Genomic DNA, 23,909 nt, shown 5'->3' on the forward strand with positions numbered 1-23,909 from the left:
AACGTGAGAGCATTCTCCACAAAACTGGCGCTCTGGAAAGCTCAGCTCTCTCAGACAAACCTTTGCCATTTCCCAGCATGCAAGGCACTCGTGGATGCAGGCACACCATTCAGTGCTGACGAGTATGTTGATGTCATTTTGAGGCTACAGGAGGAATTTGATCACAGATTTGCTGACTTCAAGACACACAGAGCCACCTTTCACATTTTTGCGGACCCCTTCTCCTTTGATGTGCAAGATGCCCCTTCTGTGCTTCAAATGGAGCTCATTGAGCTGCAGTGCAACTCTGAACTCAAATCAAAGTTCAGGGAGGTGAGTGGAAAAGCAGACAAGCTTGGACAATTTTTGAGAGGATTGAGCCCTAGTTTCCCTCGGCTTTCCCGAATGTTCAAGCGGACCATGTGCCTTTTTGGTAGCACATACTTGTGCCAAAAGCTCTTCTCCACTTTGAACTTCAATAAGTCCAAGTACAGGTCCAGACTTACGGATGATCATCTTCAAGACATACTGAGGGCCGCAACTGCTTCCTCCCTCAGGCCAAATCTGGCTCGGCTATGCGAGAGGAAACGCTGCCAGGTCTCTAGCAGCAAGGAGTAGGCAAGAGAAGCCATGTTCAGAAGAACAGTTCATTTTCTACAGTGTTCCATTCATGTTCAGAAGAAGGTTATAGAACTGTTAATACAGACTGTGGTGGGGCGTGGTCTGCGGGGCCGTGCGGACGCACCTGCACGGCATCCGCAATCACGCCCGCCGTGTTAAAACACGGGGACTCAGGGGTTGGTGGTGGTGTGGTGTGACGTGAATCAAATAAAGTTGGCTCTGAACGTCGCTCCGTGGTCCCGCCGTGCCTTATTCATGCCACATTGGTGCCGAAACCCAGGAGGCGGCATGGCGGGTACCTACCAGAGCCAGGAAAGGAAAGAGCTGGCCGAGAGGGTGGCTGAAATAGCGGCCACCCAGCGGAAGCAGGCGGCGGAGGTGCGTCGCCAACAGGAAGAGCTGCGGAAGGAGAGCGAACGCCACGTGGGGAAGATGGCAGAGCTGGCAGCGCTGCTCTGGGCCTGGGCGCCACCCCCACAAGTGTGTCCCGAGGACAGTGAAGCGGTGGAGGAGCCGTGTGGGTCACCTCGGCAGCCGGAGGTGGTGGACGAGCCACGCGGGGGTCCGAGCCTGCCGGAGGAGGAGGAGCAGCCGGGTGAAGGGCTGCTCCTGCCGGGAGCGGTGGAGGAGCCACTCCAATCGGAGGCCGAGGACGAGGCGGGCGAGGGTCTACACCTGCCGGAGGCAGAGGAGTCGCTCCACCCAGAGGTGGGCGAGGGGCTGTGCCTGCTGGGGGCGGAGGCGCAGTGCGCGGAGCCGCTCCAAACGGGAGTGGCGGAGGCGGTGGCGGAGCAGCTGTGCAGGGAGACGGAGGTCCCTGCTCCAGGGCAGCCTGTGCAGCCGGAGTTGGAGGCAGAGGAGCGGGACAGCCCCGCTAGGCCGGGGATCGGCGGGCTGGCTAGTCCAGCCTCGCTGCCACCAGTCGATTCTGCGCGCCTGACGTCTGCCCAGCCGCCTGTGTGCAGGAGCTCACGGCCATGCCTGTGGGGCCGTGTCCGCTTGCTACGCGGCCGACCTCCGGACCAGCTTCGCCGTTGCCGCTGGATGCGCGGGCGGCCACCAGAACGGACGCTTCCCCGTCGCTTGGTCAGGGGCTGGGGCGCCGACGTGTAGGGGCCGAGTCTCGCCCCAGTTCGCGGGGGGGGAGTAGGTTCGGCCAGATTGCTCCCCGGCCTCAATCGGGCGATGGGGGTATGTGGTGGGGCGTGGTCTGCGGGGCCGTGCGGACGCACCTGCACGGCATCCGCAATCACGCCCGCCGTGTTAAAACACGGGGACTCAGGGGTTGGTGGTGGTGTGGTGTGACGTGAATCAAATAAAGTTGGCTCTGAACGTCGCTCCGTGGTCCCGCCGTGCCTTATTCATGCCACACAGACATTTCAATCTAAACACAGCAGATATAGAAGACTGAAAAAAACACACAAGTTCACTGACTAAAAATATCTTATTATTGTTTTATTTATGTATTACAGATTGATTGATTTTCTTATTAATTCTTAATTTGTTTATTTATTTTTAATATTTTGTGTTAAAAAATAAAAATAAAGAGATTTGAGAGGATTGGAATTTTTTTAACCATGCCTTTCCTGTGGAAAACCTAATGCGGCCCAGCCTCACCCAGACTCTGCCTGCAGCGGCCCCCAGCTAAATTGAGTTTGAGACCCCTGTCCTACACCATAAATCAGTAAGAGAGGGTACGACCTCTCTCATGGCCCCAAGTGGTGTGTGCATGCCAGAGCACTCTGGAAGGCACACAGAGTCTTTACAGACTACTCAGGATCAAACCTCTATCATCATGCAATCGATTATACAACTCTAAGCATATATGAGTAAATATTTCTAAGCATAAATGACAATCAACAATATAAACCTTACAGCTGGTTTTAATAACAGAATTTATTTGTTTCTCAAACGAGAAAGAGCTATCGAGAAACACTCCTAAATCTTTAGTTCTGAACTTTTCCAGTGGGCCAAGGTCAACATTATCTGCTAATGCTAAATAGGCTGCCGTTATTAACTAATGCTAATTTGATGTGAATTAGCATTATGCACTAATGCTAACACTTTTTAACAATGTGAGTAGCTAATGCTAACACTATTTCCCTTAACTTTATAACATTGTGAACGGCTAATGCTAACACTCTTTTCCCTAGCATTACAACATCTGAGCTGCTAATGCTAAGTAGGCCGCCATTAGCACCTACGTCTATCCATCCATCCATCCATTCGCTTCCGCTTATCCTTTTCAGGGTCGCGGGGGGCGCTGGAGCCTATCCCAGCTGTCATAGGGCGAAAGGCGGGGTACACCCTGGACAGGTCGCCAGTGTGTCGCAGGGCTAACACACAGGGACAGACAACCATTCACACTCACATTCACTCGCACATTCACACCTAGTGGCAATTTGGATTATCCAATTAACCTATCCCCACAAGCTGCATGTCTTTGGACGGTGGGAGGAAGCCGGAGTACCCGGAGGGAACCCACGCAAACACGGGGAGAACATGCAAACTCCACACAGAAAGACCCCGGCCTGATGGTGGAATTGAACTCAGGACCTTCTTGCTGTGCGGCAACAGTGCTAACCATCGTGCCACCGTGCTGCCCACCTACGTCTAATTTAAGGCAAATACGCATTAGAACCTAATGCTCATATCGTTTTCCTTTGCTTTATAGCAATGTGAGCAGCTACTGCTAAATAGCATTAGCTAATAACAGCAGTCTAATTTAATGCAAGTTAGCATCATTTGCATTATAACGATGTGAGGAGTTAATGCTAAGTATGCTGCCATTAGTGGCTAATTCTAATTAGGGGTGAATAATTATTACAAGCTAATGCTAATATCGTTTTCTCTTCCCTTTTAACAATGTGAGCAGCTAGTGCTAGGTAGGCTGAAGCTAGCAGCTAATGCTAAAGCTAAAGATAATTTGATGTGGATTAGCATTACATTAGTGAGGAGTTAATGCTAAGTAGACTGCCATTAGCAGGTAATGCTAATTTAAGGTTAATAGGAATTGGCATCTAATGCTAATACCATATTTTCTTGCTTTAACCCTTTAAAACTGGTCAGAGTGGGCACACTCCGTTTTGCGCAACTATTTTTAAATCCCGGTAGCACTGTAATCACGTGAGCTAGTGCAATAATTTTTTTTGCATATGAAACCTGAGGAGTTGTATTTACATCTTATGCCATCAGCTTGTCCTAGGTTACAGTTTCCTTCCACATATGCTTAGGACTCATATTGCTCTGCTGGAAATAGTTTATTTTGACGCATATGCTGTTATTTTGCAAATTTGCAGTATAATATTTATTTTCGTTTTTCCTGCAGTATATAAAAATTGGTGTATTTCAAAAATAAAACTATGAAGGCACTCAAAATAAATTTCCTGAGGTGGGAAACTATTTTGTGCAACTTTTTTGTATTTACAGTTTTGAGGGATAAGCCTCTTAAATTTCTCTAACTAGAAATATATGTTAAAAAAACAAAAACGATTTTCAATTTTTTTGTAGTTTATTGCACTTTTTTGCAATTTATGTAATTACTATGCACTTAATACATACATATTATTAAAATTTAGGCTGTAATGGTTGTATTGATGTATAGCAACTTGAAATGCTCCCAAAAATGGCTCTACAGCATGTAAAAAATATAATATAAGCTCTGGCGGACTTGGTTCTATGGTAGGTCTAAACGGGTTAAATCAATATCAGTAGCTAATCCGATTGTTCAGTCTGACGTCAGGTGAAGTCATTTTTATGCATTTAAGAGCTGTGTTGAATTCAACATTACAAACTGAACATTAGAACTATCCTCTTCTCCAGGATTTTCCTGATTTAACATTTCAATATGACATTTCCAGCGCTTTGTTTTCTCTGCTCACAGACAAAACAGATACACGCATGTATATACAGCCCACGTCCAGCTCTGCATGCACTCCTGCTCCATTTCTATAGAGAATAAACAACGTAACACAATCATTCTCCATTGTTTTCAACTCAACCAGCTGCATTTAATGAAGGAGTTTGAATTTACTTTACAACAGCTGCTGTTGTTTCCTGTCTGCATTCATGTTCTTAACTGTACTCCACACATTCTGAACTGGTGTACCGTAATTGTCGGGCTATAAGCCGCTACTTTTTGCACAGGCTTTGAGCCCTGCGGCTTTTAGTCAGGTGCGGCTTTTCTATGGATTGTCCATGAGCGGATTTGTTTTGTTTGTTCCGCTGTTGTACGGCACTACGTTGCCTGGCGGAAGGATCGGGGTTCAAGAGTGGTATGTTGGTCACATGTCCATCCGTCAGGCAACGTAGTGCAGTACGAGGTAGCGCGAAAAACAAACTTCAAAGTAGCGCTACCCGTTCAGCTGGAGGCCTGGATGATGAGCGGCGATAAACTTGCAAAAAGCAAGTTATGCCCAACTCCACCATTGGATTCTGACAGCGTGGAAAAGTGTGAAAACATCCACGATCACCAACAGATTTCGAAGGGCTGAATGCTGCATGATGGAGAGGAGGACACCGCCACGGCCCTTCAGAGGGTGTTCGACTCTGACACTGACAACGAGGATTTCTTTGGTTTTGAAAGTGACAACGAAAGAAAGAAGCTGAGAGTGGATGACGAAGCCACCCTGAGCCTGTTTGTTTCCGACACTGGAGGAGAGGACTTTGGTGGTTTTAGTGCGCAGGAAGATGGTGGTGAATGACTGACTTTTCTTCTTGTTAAAGCCTGAGCCTAAAAGGTAGTCCGAATCAATTGTTCTGGTGTGCTGTAGGTTATTGTTATGTACTACATTTGTTACTCATTTATGAAGCACAGCACATGTTTTGTACTTGTAATTACCGCTACTTGTACATATACCTAAAAAGTTATGCAAATATGTACCCATAACTTGTTTTTCAAAATATTAATAAAAGGGGTGTGTCTCCAAACAGCCATCTCTTTCCTGACAATTCTCTTTGTGCATATTCTCTTACATATGATAAGTCAACATTGAAACACCTGCGGCTTTTAGTCAGGTGCGGCTAATGTATGTACAAAACAGGATTTTCCCCTGATTTTAGCTTGTGCGGCTAATATTCAGGTGCGCTCTGTAGTCTGGGAAATACGGTAGTTCTTCCTAAAGTACTGCAGTATTCCTGCCAGTACATCCTTTTAGTTTTCCTAACTGTTTCCTCTGATGCTCGTTGCTATTCTTTCCTCAATGCAAATTCATGCTAAGCTCCTTCATATCCATCCCTGTTTCTAAACCTGCAATAATTGCTTTAATGTGTCTTTGGCCTAATTATGAGTCTGTCCATATGTTTGTAGTTCCCCACTTGCTTTGGTTTCTTAGCTCTGATTCTCTCAAATTTATCCTTGAAATCATTTACTGGCATCTCTCCCTCTCACTCCCACTATCCCCAGAACACCAGAGTATTCATCTCCTGGTTTATCCTATGGCCTCTTTGCATTTTCTCCAATCATCCCTGTTTCTAGAGTCTCACCCCATCTGCAGGCAGTCCAAGAGAAACTGCCTCTGCCATTTTCTTCTTCTTAATCTTTGATTTTTCTCTTCACTTTCTCCATTGGGTCTTCTTAGACGCACTTTCCAGAAAGCAGCAACATTTTTTGTGCCCCATTTTTCAAATTGTGCATCTTACTTCAGCTTAATGTGTTTCCTGTTTTGTTTTTACACAGGTCATGTAAAAGAAATCCTACCAGAGACTCGACAAAGCTGAACTGAAAGACAGCACAGGCAATAAATCAGAGCAGCACAGAACTTAAGCTCATGGTCCATAGAAGCTGGGCTCTACAGGTGTACCAGGACAAGCTTAGTGTAAGTCCCTCGAAAAAGTTTCACTTGTGCTGTTTCGGTGTAAATTACTGGTTTGTTTGAACAATTTCATCAGCTGAACCATAAATACTCCAAAACAATTTCTTTGTGACTCAGTGTGATTTTTCATTTTGTAATATTAGCATGTCAAACTCTACATTCTCTACACAGATGAGAAATGAAGTGTATTTAATAATAAAAGTTATCTCTCAGAGACAAAGTTAGTGTCTCATTCAGGTCTGTATCTGAGTAGCCTCAGACACATGCAGTGCTCATATTTTCTGTTTTGTGTGTCACTCAGACCTCTTCCTGACAGGGGCAGCAATTTCATTTAAAGTCCCATTCACTGATACAGGCTGCTGGAGCTCCAACCAGGAGGGTACACACATGATCCAGGGAAAAAAATTATATATGGTCTCTTAGATAAATATTAAGAGGTCCTGTGTTTTACTAAAAAATCAAAGTAGTAAAACACAGGACCTTTGGGTTAGATATAAGGTGATTTGACAAATCATGTCTGTTGTAAATGAGTAAGCCATTTATCGACCTGACTCAGGTTTTAAATCATCATCAGAAAAGACTGAATCCTGACCTGAGAATTGTACACTTTGGACTCTCCACTGCAGAAAATAGAAGCTTCAGTCCTGAATCCTGCAGGTTGTTGTTACCCAGGTCCAGCTCTGTCAGACGGGAGGACTGGGAGCTCAGGACTGAGGACAGAGCTTCACAGCTTCTGTCTGACAGGTTACAGCCACTCAGTCTGAAGAAAGGATGACAAGAAGACATGAAACACTTGTGTTAAAGTATATTCATGGTGCCATGAGGAGCTACTACATTTACAATATTTCAACACTGTTTCAGGACATGCTGGAATCCTTATTGCCTCATGTTACAAAAGACAAATGTGGCAGTTTACTGTGATTTGGATGGATTCATTAAAAAAACAAAACATAAACACTGTTAATTTTTTCCAAATGAAATTGATTAAATGATGTTAATTGATGAAAAAAAAATCGATATTGCTTGATCTGACCTCAGCGTTTCCAGTTTGCAGTATTGACTCTTCATCCCAGCAGACAGAAGCTTCACTCCTGAATCCTGCAGGTTGTTGTTACCCAGGTCCAGCTCTGTCAGATGGGAGGACTGGGAGCTCAGGACTGAGGACAGAGCTTCACAGCTTCTGTCTGACAGGTTACAGCCACTCAGTCTGACATCAAGGTGGAAGGGAGACAAGATCAACCAAACAAATCAGAGCTTTATTGCTTTTTTATTGTTTTTAAGCAGAAATCAGTGAGGTGCTGGTAGATTCTGTTCTTTTGGTTTATTACCCAACAACACACACATACACTAATATTTGTGACTTTTGTAATAGTAGCATTTACAATGCAAAGCAACAGCGATCACAGATTGAAGGGGCCTGAATAAAACTACAATGCAGTGATTTTTAAGATGACCTGTTCTTCCAATTTCCAACAACAGATTTCTCCAACCTTACAGTTAAAAATAATTCTTTATCTCATACTGAATCTTGGTGCAACTCCCCCCAGTTTATTAAAATGGAGTGGTACTGAAGTTGCTGTAAGTGATGTGTGATGCCACTGATTTCCTTCCTGATCCAATACAAAGTAAAATTCAGGCTGGTATCTGCGATACTGATGAAAACTATTCCTTCAGAATCAATACAAGACATCATAAGAAAATATGATGTTTTGTATAACATAAAAAGCCTGAATTTTAAAATATTCAGTTAATAATCAAAAACAGATGTGACTGAAAATAATAAAACTGAGAAACATTTTATGGCCATTCGATCCTTTTACAACCATTGCAAGAGCTTGGTTGGCATAGCCGGCAATACGTTGGATAGTAATAAGTCCGGTGGGTGATGGGCTCCACCAGGGCTGCCCTTTGTCACTGATTCTGTTCATAAATTTTATGTTTAAAGGCTGTATCAAAAGTTCATTCAAGTTACAATATTGTGGTCAAAAGTTCTCCTTTTTTCTTTTATACTATACAACTACGCTGTCTCATGGTTTTAGGACATGGATCTGTCATGGAAGAAATCTATGACCACTTTTAATCAACATTTTAAAAATAAACATGATCACAGATTTACTCACAGAGCCTTGTTGGAGGCTTTGACCACTGGCAGCAGCCTCAGAAGAGCCTCCTCTGAAGCAGAGTATTTCTTCAGGTCAAACACATCCAGATCTTCTTCTGATGACAGTAAGATGAAGACCAGAGCTGACCACTGAGCAGGAGACAGTTTACCTGTGGAGAGACTTCCTGATCTCAGGGACTGTTGGATCTCCTCCACTAGAGAACGATCATCCAGTTCATTCAGACAGTGGATCAGATTGATGCTTTTCTCTGCAGACAGATTCTCACTGAGCTTCTTCTTGATGTACTGGACTGTTTCCTGATTGGTCTGTGAGCTACTTCCTGTCTGTGTCAGCAGACCTCGTAGGAGAGTCTGATTGGTCTGCAGTGAAAGACCCAGGAGGAAGCGGAGGAACAAGTCCAGGTGTCCATTTGGACTCTCTAAGGCCTTGTCCACAGCACTCTGGTGGAGAGATTGAAGTTTTAGTTTGTTAAATAGTTTAGACCATGTAGAGGTTGTTTGTTGTTGTTCCAGCAGATTGAGTCCAGAGTTGCTGAAGGTCAGATGGACATGAAGAGCAGCCAGAAACTCCTGAACACTCAGATGGATGAAGCAGAACACTTTGTCCTGGTACAGTCCTCTCTCCTCTTTAAAGATCTGTGTGAACACTCCTGAGTACACTGAGGCTGCTCTGATATCGATGCCACACTCTGTCAGGTCTGGTTCATAGAAGATCAGGTTTCCTTTCTGCAGCTGATCAAAAGCCAGTTTTCCCAGAGACTCCATCATCTTCCTGCTCTCTGGACTCCAGTGTGGATCTGTCTCAGCTCCTCCATCATACTTGACCTTCTTCACTTTGGCCTGAACCACCAGGAAGTGGATGTACATCTCAGTCAGGGTGTTGGGCAGCTGTCCTCCCTCTCTGGTTTCCAGCACATCCTCCAGAACTGTAGCAGTGATCCAGCAGAAGACTGGGATGTGACACATGATGTGGAGGCTTCGTGATGTCTTGATGTGGGAGATGATCCTGCTGGCCTGCTCCTCATCTCTGAATCTCTTCCTGAAGTACTCCTCCTTCTGTGGGTTAGTGAACCCTCTGACCTCTGTCACCATGCCAACACAGTCAGGAGGGATCTGATTGGCTGCTGCAGGTCGTGTGGTTATCCAGAGGCGAGCAGAGGGAAGCAGTTTCCCCCTGATGAGGTTTATCAGCAGCACATCCACTGAGGTGGACTTTCTAGGGTCAGTTAGGATTGTAGTTTTGTGGAAGTCCAGAGGAAGTCGACACTCATCCAGACCATCAAAGATGAACACAACCTGGAAGTCTTCAAAGCTGCAGATTCCTGCTTCTTTGGTTTCAGTAAAGAAGTGATGAACAAGTCCCACCAAGCTGAACTTTTCCTCTTTCAGCACATTCAGCTCTCTGAAAGTGAATGGAAATATGAACTGGATGTCCTGGTTGGCTTTGTCTTCAGCCCAGTCCAGGCTGTATTTCTGTGTTAAGACAGTTTTCCCAATGCCAGCCACTCCCTTTGTCAGCACTGTTCTGATTGGTTCATCTCTTCCAGGTGAGACTTTAAAGATGTCTTCTTGTCTGATGGTTGTTTCTGGTCTGTCTGGTTTCCTGGATGCTGTTTCAATCTGTCTGACCTCATGTTCATCATTGACCTCTGCAGTCCCTCCCTCTGTGATGTAGAGCTCTGTGTAGATCTGATTCAGGAGGGTTGGGTTTCCTGCTTTAGCGATGCCCTCAAACACACACTGGAACTTCTTCTTCAGGGTGGATTTAAGGTTACGATGACAAACTGCAGCTTGAAGTTCTGAATGAGAAGAAAAATAAACACTCAATTCCAAAAAGAACTAATCTTTAAAACATGTTGCTCCATCTTCCATCTCTGGAAAATGTCTCATTTATCCAGCAGCTTAAATCTTTAGATAAATCCTCTTACTGCTCTGCAGACGGTCAGCCAGCTCCTCCTGCTTCATTCTCCTCAGGAAGTCCACTGTGATCTTCACAAACGCCTCTCTGCTGCTGCTCCTCTGACTCTCTAAGCATTCTGGGTAATCTGGACTCAGAACCTTCTGGATCTTCTTCAGCTCGTTCTTCACAAAAGTGATGATGTTGTCCTCCAGCAGCTGGAACAGAATATTTATGAATGAGCCAATCAGACTGAAATCATGGAGCCAAACATCAGATCCATGTTGGACACACTGACGATCCACTGGTCTACAAAGAGCAGCATGGAGATGACCGTGAACAGAACAGATGTAACAGTAGTTGTTGTACATGTACAGACCATAAATATGGAGTCCAGCTGTGTTTGATGCTGCTGGGCAGACTGACCACTGGGACCCTCTGAGCTCTGCTGGTCCACTCTGTGGAGGAACCATGAAGGATTAGATCAACACAGGATAAAGATCCAGGAGTTTCTGCTCAAATAACTTCATCTGAATCAAGTCTGTCAAGTTTTAAACTCTCAGATTGTGAACATATCAGTAATTTTCAGTCTGTTTTCATGGACGTCCTTTCAGTGGTGATGTCAGGGATGATTTTGAAGAAGCTCATCAAACTGAACCATCAGCAGATCACTGCTCCAAAACCAGAACATGATCCGAGTCTCCCTCCACCACCAGAACACCAGCTTTACTAACGTGGTAGATCAGTGTAGTACAGATCAATAACTGATGAGTCATTTGATCAAAATCACTGAGTGCTTCACGTCTGACCCTCTGATGCTTCTGTAGACATTTTGCATATTTAATGAATGTCTGACAGTTTTACATTCATTCTATGAACACAGTGGAAATGTTGTGTTATAGTCTCCATGTTGTTTCCAGCATCATAAATTCTTAAGTTCAGAAAATTAGATTCTTTCTTCACAGCTGAAAAACAACAACATTTATTCTCTATTGAAATCTGCATCGTCCACTCCAAAGGTCACAATCTGAAGGTAACATCTGGTTTTGTTCCCTGTGGTTAACTCTGAGCATCAGTATGGTGGGATTTATCCACTACATCCACACCACTGTGGTTCAGTGTTGTCCTGATGGAGTAACAGCAGCCAGTATGATCCAGGCTTTAGCTGCTGGGTCTCTGTGTGACCTCTCAGACTGTTTAACAGATCAGACACAAAGAGAATCAGAGCAGCTCTGTTCTTTAAAGACAAACATGAACCCACTCAGGTCACACTTTCCCCACAGATATGAGCATCACTGTCCTCAAACAGCAAATGACCAAGTCGAACATTTGGATCTTTTCTCTTTCATTGTTTTCTTTTTAATGAATCTTTGTAACAATCTGAGGATGTTTCAGGTCATATTTATCCAGGAAACACAAACATGTAAAGGAGTCATCACAGCTCTCTGACCTCGTTGCTCCAGGTTCACCACTGAAGGCTGGATTTTCAGGTTTGGACCCGTCACTCCTCACAGACGGACAGCTGGACCCTGCAGACTGTGACCTCTGACCTCTGCAGACACAAACATGATTGAAGCAGCTGTGATCACACAGACTGCAGATAATGCAGCTGTTTCCTGTCAGTAACATCCTCTTAGATTAGAGTTCAGCTTTTTACAGGAAAACTGGACAAAACTGATTTTTGTTACAAACTCATTTTCATTTCCTCTCAGCTCACAAACACAGTCAGACAATCAACCAGAGTCAACACTGATTATAATGTCAGTGCAGAATTATTTCTGTTACTCAGTGAGTTCAGCTCTCTGACCTCGTTGCTCCAGGTTCACCACTGAAGGCTGGATTTCGACCTTTGGACCGGTCACTCCTCACAGACGGACAGCTGGACCCTGCAGACTCTGCTCTGTCCTCCTCTTCCTCCATCATCGTCTTCAGTCAGTCTGAGAGGTAAACCACAAACACTCAGTGAGTTCACATTAACAGGAGGAACTGAGTTACAGTCGCTGACCTCTGACCTGTCATGTGACCATGAAACCAGGTCAATATATCTGTAGGTTCAGTCATCCAGGTCATGTGATCTAAGGAGCTTGGAGAGAAAAGAGACGTCTTTAAGTTTCTGGAAGACGTTTCATCTGAGAAGCTTCTTCAGCTCTAAAACCAAACGGTGGAGAGTCCCAGATATTTAAACCTGAGAGGGAAAGAAAGCATGTCGCTGACCCACCACTGATGTTATTTCAAGGAGGAAACTGAGAGCCTTTGCACCAGGAGCACAAACATCAGCTCCAGCAATGATCCACTGATGTGTTTTTATTCCATGTATGAATGTTGTTATTGACAGAGATGACGTTTGTGTGTCAGTGATGCAGTGACTGTTGTTGTTACCTGTACAGGCTGGTTAGACTCTATGAAACAGATCATACAGATCTCTGCATGTTAGAAGAGACTATTAAAGGTCATGAATGAGACAAAGGCAGGGAGGCGTCCTTTACAGCTAAACAGCAGAGTGAGAGAACAGCCAGCACCTCTACATTTATCACATTATACAGCACATGTATGATACTGACAGGGATGAGAAGAATTTAGTGATTCTGATCCCATCATTGATATTACTTATTGATTCTCAGTAGCTCTGCTCTGACAGTCACCACCATCACTGAGCAGCATATCAAAGACATTTGTGCACATTAACTGCATGTTGTGGCTCAAATGTTTGTGCATGTTGGAGGCATTTCCTCTTTGTTGTGATCAGTGTTGGTCATTACTCAAAACAGTCATTATTACACATATTACACAGAACACTTTGATTAAAAGTAATGGAGTACGTTACTTCATTACTCCTCATAACATTACTTTGATGTTACTGTGTGAAATGAACAAATGAGCATGTAACAACATAAAGCTGAGGTACAGCCCCACACACCAACACAGATCCTGATGAGGTCACGTGATGTTTCTCTGAGTGTTTATGAACACAAATCAAAGATGAAACAGCACAAAGACACTTCAAAGTGATTCTACTGTAGAAACATGAACAGGTAGAAACCTGCAGCCTGACTGCTCATCACTTTGTTACCTGTTCAAGTTCAGCAGCAGCAGCTCACTTTATCACGGTGCTGGTCTGGGGTCAGTGTTTACTCAGCTTTAACCTCACTCTGGGTTCTTGGCTAGCCTAGCTTTAGCTTAGTGTTAGCATGCTGTGTGCTAGCTTAGCGTCAGAGCTCTGCAGGTGTCTCGTGTGTAAATATTAATCACAGTGACAGTAAAGGAGGTAAAGGGCTGTGACGTCATCACGTACGCTGCGTCCTCTGTGGGCTCTGAGTGAACTCAAAGTACAAACTACAAGTACACAAACACGAACGTAGCTCAGAGTGGCGGACACACTCGGCCTCGTTGGTCCAGCTGTGAGTCCGTTACCGTGAACTATGGAGCGGCAGATTTGTGCTGAACTAAGCTGCACACAGCTGATGTTAGCCAGGAAACATTACACACTGACTTTAATGGAGAGACCGGAAATACAAACACACACAGTTTGTTGTGTGAAGAAATCAAACACGAGCTGAACAAACAGTAAAGTTCCTAAAGACAAACTGTTAAAGGAGGAAACAAAGCAAACTTACAGTTTCTTCACACACCAACAACAAGCTCCACTCCACACCTGGACACTAAACACGGACACACAGGTGAGCTGCTTCCTGGAAGGAGGCGGGACTCCACCTGAAACTCAGCACAGGTGGGAGGGGCTCAGCTCTGTGTGTGCTGATGTGTTAACTTTAAAAATATGCCGTCTGACTGCTCAGACTGAGTCAGAGTAAAGTTCACATGCTGACGTGTGGAGACATGAAACCTTGTTGTAGCTGCAGGTGTGAACACACTGATCCCAGATCAGCTCTGCTGTATTTGTAACATGAACATTTCTGCTGCAAAGCTTCAAATGTTCAGCATGTTTCTCTGTTTCCAGTCTATAGATCCAGTCACACTTTCTACCTTCACCTGTGCAGTAAAGACTGAGAGCAGAGCTGAAACCAAGCGTCCAATCAGTGAGCAGCATCAACACCTGAGCTTCATTCAGACTCTGTTATTGAAGATGTTGTTGGTACAAAGTTCATCTGCTGCTCACATGAATCCATGAAAGATTTATTTCACTGAATGTTTCTTCAAAGCTCATTTCAACCTGTTGAAGTCATGAATGAAAGTGCAGACTGAGAGTGGATCACATGATGTTTGAGGTGTGTCATGTGACATGTTCAGTATTGTCACACATGTCTAGATTGTCCCTGATATCATAGCTGCTCAAACACTGATGATTATATTTGAAGAATTATTCCTGATGGCAGCAAAGTTTGAATGGAGCTCTCTGTCTGTGCTGATTTGTCGCCCTCTGGAGGTCAAAGCACAAACTGCATGATGTCACTGTAACCACCACAGAGACAGGAAGTGTTTTTATGACTGAAACACTGAAATGATGCTAACGGCTGTCGTTAGGCTCACTGACAGCAGTGCTGATGTGTTCATGTCAAACACTGGCTCAGGTCAGACTCCTTCATCCTTCTCCAGCGTGAGGCCGCCCTCAGACCCACAGGAGCTCTGACCTTTGACCTCCTGACCCTAACCATTTTAGTCTTGTTGCATCTGCAAATCCATCCAAACTGTAGCCGAGCAAAAGAAGCTGGAAGTTGTTCTATGAATGATGTTGTTGAAGGAGCTTGGAAAGAAAAGCGTCTGGACTTCTTTAAGTTGCTTGAAGAGGGACATGGACGTCTTAACGCCCACTTACATCCTGGGACATTTGATCACAGGAAATCACATGATGGGGTGGGGCTAGATCTCACAATGGGTTCACCCAAAACCTTGGCTGATTGAGACCCACACCCGTTCTCACACCGTGGCTCGTGTGATTAGGTAGAGGATCAACAGGGGCTCCGTGTCCCTGAATTTAAACTGAATCTAAACACACCGTGCACGATGCCAAGTTAGATAATGGTTAAAAGAACAAGATAAGAATAAATAAAAAGATAAAATAAGGATAAGAAATAACTTAAAAAAATAAAATAAAAAGATAAATAACTGCAAATAAGTACAAATAAGTAACTGAAGACACGTGTGGTCTGCAGATGTCGATGTACATGGATGTACATGGAGTTTAATGTGCAAAATGAACTTAGTGTGCAAAGTGACCTGATGTGCAAACTGCAGTTTGAGGTCGGTCAGCTGTTCAGGAGTCTGATAGCAGTGGGGAAGATGGAGTTGTTGAGTCTGGATGTTCTACATTTCACACTTCTGAACCTTCGTCTCGAGGGCAGAGGTGTGTCTCTCCTCTGGACTCTGTGATGGTAGCTGCTCTGCAGAGAGGGCAGCGGGGTCCTGATGATCTTCTCCACAGTTGTTATCACTCTCTGCAGGCGTTTGCGGTTTGCAGTAGTGCTGCCGTACCATGCAGTGATGCAGCTGTAGAACCTGCTGAGGATCTTGGCCAACATACCAAATTTCCTCAGCCTCCTCAGGAAATACAGCAGCTGCTGAGCCTTCTTGACCAGCTGTGTGAGTTTGAGTCCCTCACTGACTCAAACTCCTTCAGTGACACTTGCAGCCTTGCAGATTAGTTTGCTGATCCTGATGCATCTCTGGAGCTGATGCTGTCCCCCAGCAGACAACAACAACATAGATGCTCTCACTAGTCCACTTTACCCTCTAATCACATCTCTGACATCTGCAGGTTGCTCCAGTAGAGACTCTTGTGCAATGCCAGGTGTTTGTGTTTGTCTGTAGGTACACATTAGATATGACCATAGACGCACACACACAAGTGAACACAGCAGCACAGATGGTTTCCACCTGCTTCCCTCTTTCTTCACACAACTGTGAGGATGATGAAGAGGTTTCAGGACGAGGTGGTCAGCAAGCACAGGATAAAGCAGGGCCATGAAACTCTCTGGTGCAGCAGATGTTTAATCAGACTCAGCTTTAGGCTTCTTTTCCCACCTGGCAGCAAAGTAACAGCTTCACTAATGTGAACAGTCACAATGTTAAACGTTTCTATATCTTCATATATTTTTATCTGTTGATGCTGCAGAATAAAGTCTGTTAACAGAGTGCAGGATGTGTAGAGCAGGTCCAGCTCTGCCTTTACTGTGTCCACTTTCATCAGCCCCTGTGAAGTGACACAGAGTGCATGTGTGTCTGTCAGCTGTTGTTTGTTGTGAAGGATGGAACAAATGAACACACACTTTTAGAGAAATCTGAAAAAGCAACACGTGCTTGGGCTCCTTCTGTGCTCGTCTTCATTAATGCTGATCTTTCTTTCCTGTTTGTTCTTTGGCACAAGCTTCAGTCTTTTCTCCCAGGGCTCCTTCACACTTAGAAACACACCTACATTCATTTATACACAAACATCATGAAACAAAGGCTTTGTAAAAGAGGACATGAGATCCTCTCTGAACAGCACATTCATATCAAACACAGGACTGAACAGGATATACTGAGTCTGTGCTGTTTTCATTGTTACTTGCTGAGTATTTTTCCAGTGTTTGAAATGTGACTCAAGTCTGATTCTTCTACTGTGTGTGAACTCTAAGCAGCTGCATTAAACAGCTGCTTTTCAAAGCAGGCTCAATCCTATGACTCTGTGAATGTAAACTTTTGTCACCTGCATGAATAACAATCCTTGATCTAGTCAGGACTGCAGTGCTCCTGTGATCCCAGCTTATAGATGGAGGCTAGCATGAGAGGCTCAGCAGCTAAAGCAGCACACCTGGGTCTCCCAGCCTATTAAAAGCAGCCCTTTGCTTCACCTGCTTCACTAAACATTATTATTATTATTTAAGCAGAGTGGTGTGATTGATGTAGGCATTGCTGTGTGACAGGAGGACTTTTCTTGAAACAGCTCGTGTGACGTGAGCTGACGTAAAAACAGTGATGTTAGCTTGATTCTCTTGGCTAAAACTATTTTAAAAAGAGGGTCAATCATGCAAATCTGCCAATAGAAGCCAAAGTTACAGCCCCTCAGAGTTTAAAGAGAAAAGGCCCGTTTCCAACACTCGGTTGTGCAAAGGGAAACAGGCCCACAGTGCCTGAGTGTGTGGGTAATTCTTCAAATAATATTCAAAAGCAAACATTTTTAAGCATGTAAATAAAATTCAATCATTTCTGCTCTTCAATACCTAAGAAATGAAAACTGGCAGATGGTACCAAAATGTGAAACGCCTGGCTATCTGTGCATTTAGTGCTGCAAGTTTTCACTGTTTACCTTCAGAAGCATAAATCTCTGCACAGATAATGTTCATATGTGGATTCCTGGTTTTCTGCAGTTAATTGTGACCCAAAGCGTATTTTTAAAGTGGTTCCAGGCAATAAAGTCTAAAAATAAATACATCTACTTCCTTTTTCTGTGTTCCAGCCTCAGTGACTCTGACACAGTGCTGTAATATTTACACCTCTGATGAAAACAGAGTTTGTAGTTGCAGAGAAATACTCGACTCATTTTGGGCATTTACGAGCAGGAACCTCAGAAAGCCCCTCGCTGCTTCACTGGTTAAGAAGCAAAGCAAACATTAGTTCACAGTGATGTTAATTAAGGCCCAAAGTTTAGGAACGAACGTCAGCACTTCACTAATGAATGTAATGCTGATTCATGTGCTTGTTTTGTAATGTGCATGTTGTGCGTTGCTATTTCCCATATTCTTTGGCACTGATAGATGAAGAGTCTCAGGCAGGACCGAGGCTGCCAGCTGCTGACAGTGAGCAGGGAGAGAGCAGCAGAAGCTGGGCAAGAGCAGGGCACCTTCAGCCCCCTTCATCAGTCAGAAATCATTTGGGTGTCTGTGTGAAATGTCTGATTTTTAAAATCTTTTTGTAGACATATTTATTAAATGTTTAACAATTATATAGAAGAAAGACAATGTAAAGAACAAAACATGACAAAACCAAAATGAGTTGAAGTTATGAACTGTTTCTGAGAGACAAATAACACCAGGATCCTTTTTGTGTAGCTGACAGCTGGTAACTGTGCAGGGGCGGGTCTAGCAAAGTGTTGCCAGGGGGGCAGGTAGGGCATTAACAGGGAGAGGGGGGCACAAAGAAATACTTTTCTTTCTTATTCTCATTTAAAATGTCGAGCTTTTAATAAATAATTATCTGAATCTTACAACAAACGTTTTCATCTGATGTAAAATGTATAGAAATCCATTATTGTACATAGTCATTTTTTAGGGTCCCATCATAATTTCTTCAGAAGTAAGTACTGCATATGATGCCAGTGTTTCCCACATTTTCTAGATTCTGCACCAGTACTGTGTGTAAAATGCATCAAAAAGTCCGTTTGATTCTTTCTCAGCTGTCTTTCTGTCTCCTTTCACTTTTTAAAGGTTGCCATGTTAGAAAACATATTTTGCCCTGCCGTGCTGTTTATTGATGTGGCAAATGAAAGGTTTATGAAAACATATCTAAATCTGTCATCAGTAATCAGCAATGATCATGTCTCACCTCTAGTCTCTGTCTTAATGTCAGGTTTCCACCGTGTGTTGTAGATGTTCAGGAGGTTAACTCGACCAACAGTCTACTTCCTGTTTAGAATACCAGGACAGGGAGGATGGTGCAGGTTTAAGTTTATTAGACTGATGCATGTATACCAACAAGACAGCGTCCATCACTGTGACAACAGCGTTTGTTTTCATTCAAAGGCTTCATGGTTTTTCCTTTAATACCTGGGGGGCCGGTCTCCAGTCAAAATGCCCGGGACCATTTTTGTCCCAGTCCAGCCCTGGTGTCAGATCTGCATGCAGTGTCAATGAGACGATCAACAACAGATCAGACAAAACACTCAGGCGGACACTCCTCTGTAGAAGGAAACATGGAAAGTGTGAGGTAATCAGTGCACAACATCACTTTGTATTTCAGGCTGTTTTTATATAGAACTTCAGCACCAATGTAAAAGTTCTGGTTTGAGGAAGATGAAGAACATTTTCAGGAAGGATGCCGTCTGCAAGCAGAGCTGCTTGAACCTCAGCGCTGAGGTCCAGACTACTTCCTGTGAAGCCACGTGATGTAAATCTGCTGCTGTAACTTCACAGTTTACTGAAGCTAAATGCAACGTTACCATATAATCTGTTTTCAACAAAGGTTTCACTCCGTCCGGTGTTGATGGAATGATTCAGGCTGTACTCGTCAGGCTTCCCGTCGACCACACGCATTTCAGTCACAAACCCCGTGACTGACAACAAGGGAAACAGCAGAAGAAAAGATGTGAAAAATACTGGATGATGATGATGGAGGATTAACCGCGGTGGTTAAACTGTTTCCTGTCTTTGTGGGCGTACTCACAGGGAAGTTTCCAGGCACGTCAGTCTTGGTGGCTAAAGTCTCCATTTTCCAACATGTATCGCTACAGGTGCAAAGACACAACATTAATCATCAGTGTAAATATTTTAATGCTGTCCAAACGGTGTTTGCTTTGTCTGTCCTCTCGCGCTCACAGAGGAAACGAGGACGCCACCTTCAACCCATCTTCAGTTGGCTCAACCATGGCCGGACTTCCTGTTGGCTTTGTGACAGCAAACCACTTGAAATGAGAGCAAACTGCAGTCAAGCACCACTTACAGCAACCTGTGGACACGCAAATGGAAAGCACTGAGAATCATACAGAAGCATAAGAGCTGTTTATTGTAACACGTGTGTGTGTGTGTGTGTGTGTGTGTGTGTGTGTGTGTGTGTGTGTGTGTGTGTGTGTGTGCACATTAATAACACACTGATGTATGTTAGTTTGATTTATGCTATATCTGAGAAAACAATTGCAGAATTTTACATCAAAGTTTCCAAAGCTGATGTTTTGTTGTTCACTCTGTTTTATATTCATATAGTTTGTTGTTTTTAAATCAGTGGACAAAATAAATATTATCACACAAAATCCAGGGTGAAACATAACCAAATAACCTAAATGGTGAAGTCATTATAGAAGTACATGTTGCAAAGGTCAGCCTCCTGTATAGACTGCTAAACTGTCTGGGGGGGCCCTGCCTGTCCTCGTTGGATAAGCTCCACCCCTTTTCCATAAGACGGAGACATTTGTATGAAAATAGATGGGCAGTAAAATAAAAAATAAAAAATATTATGGATGACTCTGTAAATCAAAGTCGGCCTGAGGCAGAAGCAGAAACCATGAGGAGCACAGCACCACTCCCAGAAGGGCACGAAGTGAAGCCATAGCTGCTGAAGAGTGAAGACGTGATGATGGAGGAGATCACAGATGAAGATCTGCTGCCTGCTGACTCTTTATATAGAAGAGTGAGACTATCTCCCCACCAGCAGCTGCACTTATACAAACCCCAGGTGCTGGGATGGCTTTGAACATGTGACATTTTCTGCAAACACATGGACAGTTTCATAAGCACAAAGATTATTCCTGCAGCGGCAGAATCGTATCCACTGTGTGAGAGGTGAACGTCAGACAGTTCTTAGAAAATGTAGTTTCTCTTTAAGCTTTTAACGTCTCTTTTACCCCCATTTGTCTAAAACTACTTGACAGCCCTTCATGTCAGAGGTTTATTACCTGTGCAGGATGGAGCACATGGTCTCAGTCAGGCTGGACACGATCACTCCTACAGGAAGTAAATGTGATTTTATTTCACCTGTGAAATGATGAAAAACAGCAGAATAGCTCACGCTAACAAACGGGTGTTGAAATGTTTCATTTTCTGCTGTTTCACAGGTCAAAAAGGGCGTCGAAGCAAACTGAAGCTGAGCTGCTGCTGCTGTTGTAGTGCAGCATCTGCTGTGTGCTTCATCAGAGAACCTTCTGTACACAGCAGACAGAGGCTGCTGCCACTGAAGTCCATCTGCTAGAGAGCTTTAAACACTGGTTATTGAAGTGGCTTTGATGATACTGATACACAGTCTTTGCTGCTGTCACAGGACAGGGATCCACCAGGGAGTAGTTGTCAGGATAAAGAGCCTTCGCTTCTCTAAATATAAACTGGATACTTGTAGGAAACTTTGGGAAGCAGCATTTTTCCTCATATCGTCTAAACTGAAGTTAGCTCAGGTGCTTCTTCCATACTTGCTCTGCAGAAAGCCAAAGAGTTTGGAGCTCTGCAAACATTTGCAGCACAGCTGGATGTTTGTAACTTTGGTCACCTCTGTATCATCCCTCAGATTCTTTCTGCACAGCTTTGAAACCACGACAGCACGAGTGATGCTGAGGAGACGTCCAGTTTAAACAGACCTTTATTCCTGGAACACAAACACATGAAGTGATGCTGCTAAAGAAGAACATTTAATCGCACTAATGAATCAAGCATCTGTTTGTCTGTCAGTCTGTCAACAGTTCCTCTGATCGACTTCAGACTTGGTGGGTATTTTGTTTTTGCAGCGGTCAAAGTCGATCAGCGTGTTGCTTTGTCTGCTGTAAATCTGCCTGTACAAAGGGAAACATGCATGTTTTAGATGCAAACTCACAACATGGCTGCATTTTTGTGATTATGTGTATTTTATATTGATTTATTCTATTATGTTTTGTATATGAATCTTTACAAGTGTGTCGATACAAAGGCTTGATTAAAACAAAGGTCTCAGCTGTGCTGTTAGGGATGCTCTCATATTTGTTTCAAATGTAATAAATCAAAGGATTTCAGGCTTTTCATCCTTTTTATTTGTTTGGTTCTAACAGCAGCTGGATAAAAACATGCAGGTGATGAATATAATTGTGTGATATTATGAGCATTGTGAATAAAGAAAGAGCAGAGATAGTAAAAAGGAAACAGGTGATGGACGTGAGATTTTCAGAACAAAAGCTCCTCAGTGAGACGATCACCTGGACACAAGGTCAGGCAGCTGGGACTCATCTAGAGAGCAAAATGGAAAAGTGATCTGTGCAGAACATCACTGTTGATTGCAGTTATTTACATCAGACTTCTTCTCTGAGATAAGAGCACCGTTTCTGGGAAAGATGACAGTATTTCCAGGCTGGATGCTGTTTGCAGGGAGAACTGAATGAAAGTCTCCTGCACCTCAGCGCTGAGGTCCACACCTGTGAACACAGATGAGGTCAATCTGCTGCAGCACGTAGAGCTTTACTGATCAGCAGGTTCAAAGGATTCAGCAGAGCGTAGAGTCAGAGCTAAATGCCACATCACCATAGAGTTTGTTAACAACAGCTTTCTTTGCCCTTTGTCTCGATGGACTGAATCAGGGATACTCGTCATACTTCACCTCAACCACGTCACTGAGAGACCCCAGCCTGACACAGCAGCAGAGATGATGAAAGCAGAAACAGCAAACAGATGCTTCAGTTGTGTTTCTCTCTGTGTGTGCGCTCACGCCCACTTGTGTGTGTGAACTTTCCACGTACCTCAGCTTGTTTCTCCAACATGAGCCATCAGGGCTGAAAAACATCACTAACACATGAATTCTTTCTCTTTTTGTTATCACCTGTGATCATGTGTCTCATGTTTCTGTCATTCACCAGTTCTTGTAGAGTTACGTGTAACTAGACTTCTGTGGGACGTAAATGATTGTTTTGTATGCAGATCTGTACAAAGGATGGAAACACTTGATTACAAAGGAGATCTCAGCTGTGTTGTTGTGGATGGACTTCAACGTATTTGTTAAAAAAGAGAATAAAGCAAAGTGTTTTAGCTGTTTGGGAGTTTTTGTTTGATTCCATTCAGTTTTATTTCTATGGAGTCAAATAATAAGAAAGGCTCTAGAACAGCCCTGAGTTTGTCCAGGTGACACTCCTCTGAAGAACAAAGACAAAGAGGAAGAAGGGGACTCGTTTTCAAGTCTTGTTTCTTTCAAAATAAAAGCTGAAATGTTTTGGAAGCATGATAATATTTCAGCCAGGATGGCGTCTCCAAGGAGACCTGCACCTCAGCGCTGAGCTCCACATCACGCCCTGTGAAAGCACAGATATAAATCTGCTGCAGTGAGAAGAACTTTACCCAACACAAGTGTAGAAGTAGACATTTGACTTTACCTACAACCTGTTAACAACAAAGCTTTCATTGCCTCTGCTGTTGATGTCATGTAGGACTAATCATACTTCACATCAGCCATGCACACGTCAGAGGATCTCCAGGCTTTCAGTAATAAAGCCAAGCAGATGATGTGAACATAGCAATAGTAAAACATGCATCATAATCAGCTGTATGTGTCGACTATGTGGCACCTCAGTCTTGTTGGCATGAAGAAAAGTTGTGTAACATGTAGCATAAGGGCTGCAAAGACATCATGTAGACAGCAGTCGTCTGTTAGTCGTAACGTATCTCCTGTTAAAGAGTTAAATGTGCGTTCTCCATCTCTGTCCTCTCACAGCTCGCCGTACACCAACTCCAGCTGTGGTAACCATGGCTGTGCCCATCAACACGCTGAAGCTGAGACGCCACCCGTCACTATGGCGACTCCAATAGGGTTACCTGTCAGCTGTGGACGCATGAAAGGAAAACAGCAGAAACACAGACATGTTTACTGGAACATTTCCTATTGACAGCTT

The 23,909-nt window shown here is 43.8% G+C and overlaps 1 pseudogene; it reads right to left on the reverse strand.

The window, feature by feature from the left end:
* The window catches only part of LOC146575293 (protein NLRC3-like), a 27,088-nt pseudogene extending 7,142 nt beyond the window's left edge, over positions 1-19,946 (reverse strand).
* Positions 19,947-23,909: the final 3,963 nt, after the last annotated feature.

This window comes from Mchenga conophoros, linkage group LG4 (genome assembly GCF_057382185.1).
Source record: "Mchenga conophoros isolate Kocher_MC1m ecotype Shallow Benthic linkage group LG4, M_conophoros_male_GT1.1, whole genome shotgun sequence".
Classification (NCBI taxonomy): Eukaryota; Metazoa; Chordata; class Actinopteri; order Cichliformes; family Cichlidae; genus Mchenga; species Mchenga conophoros.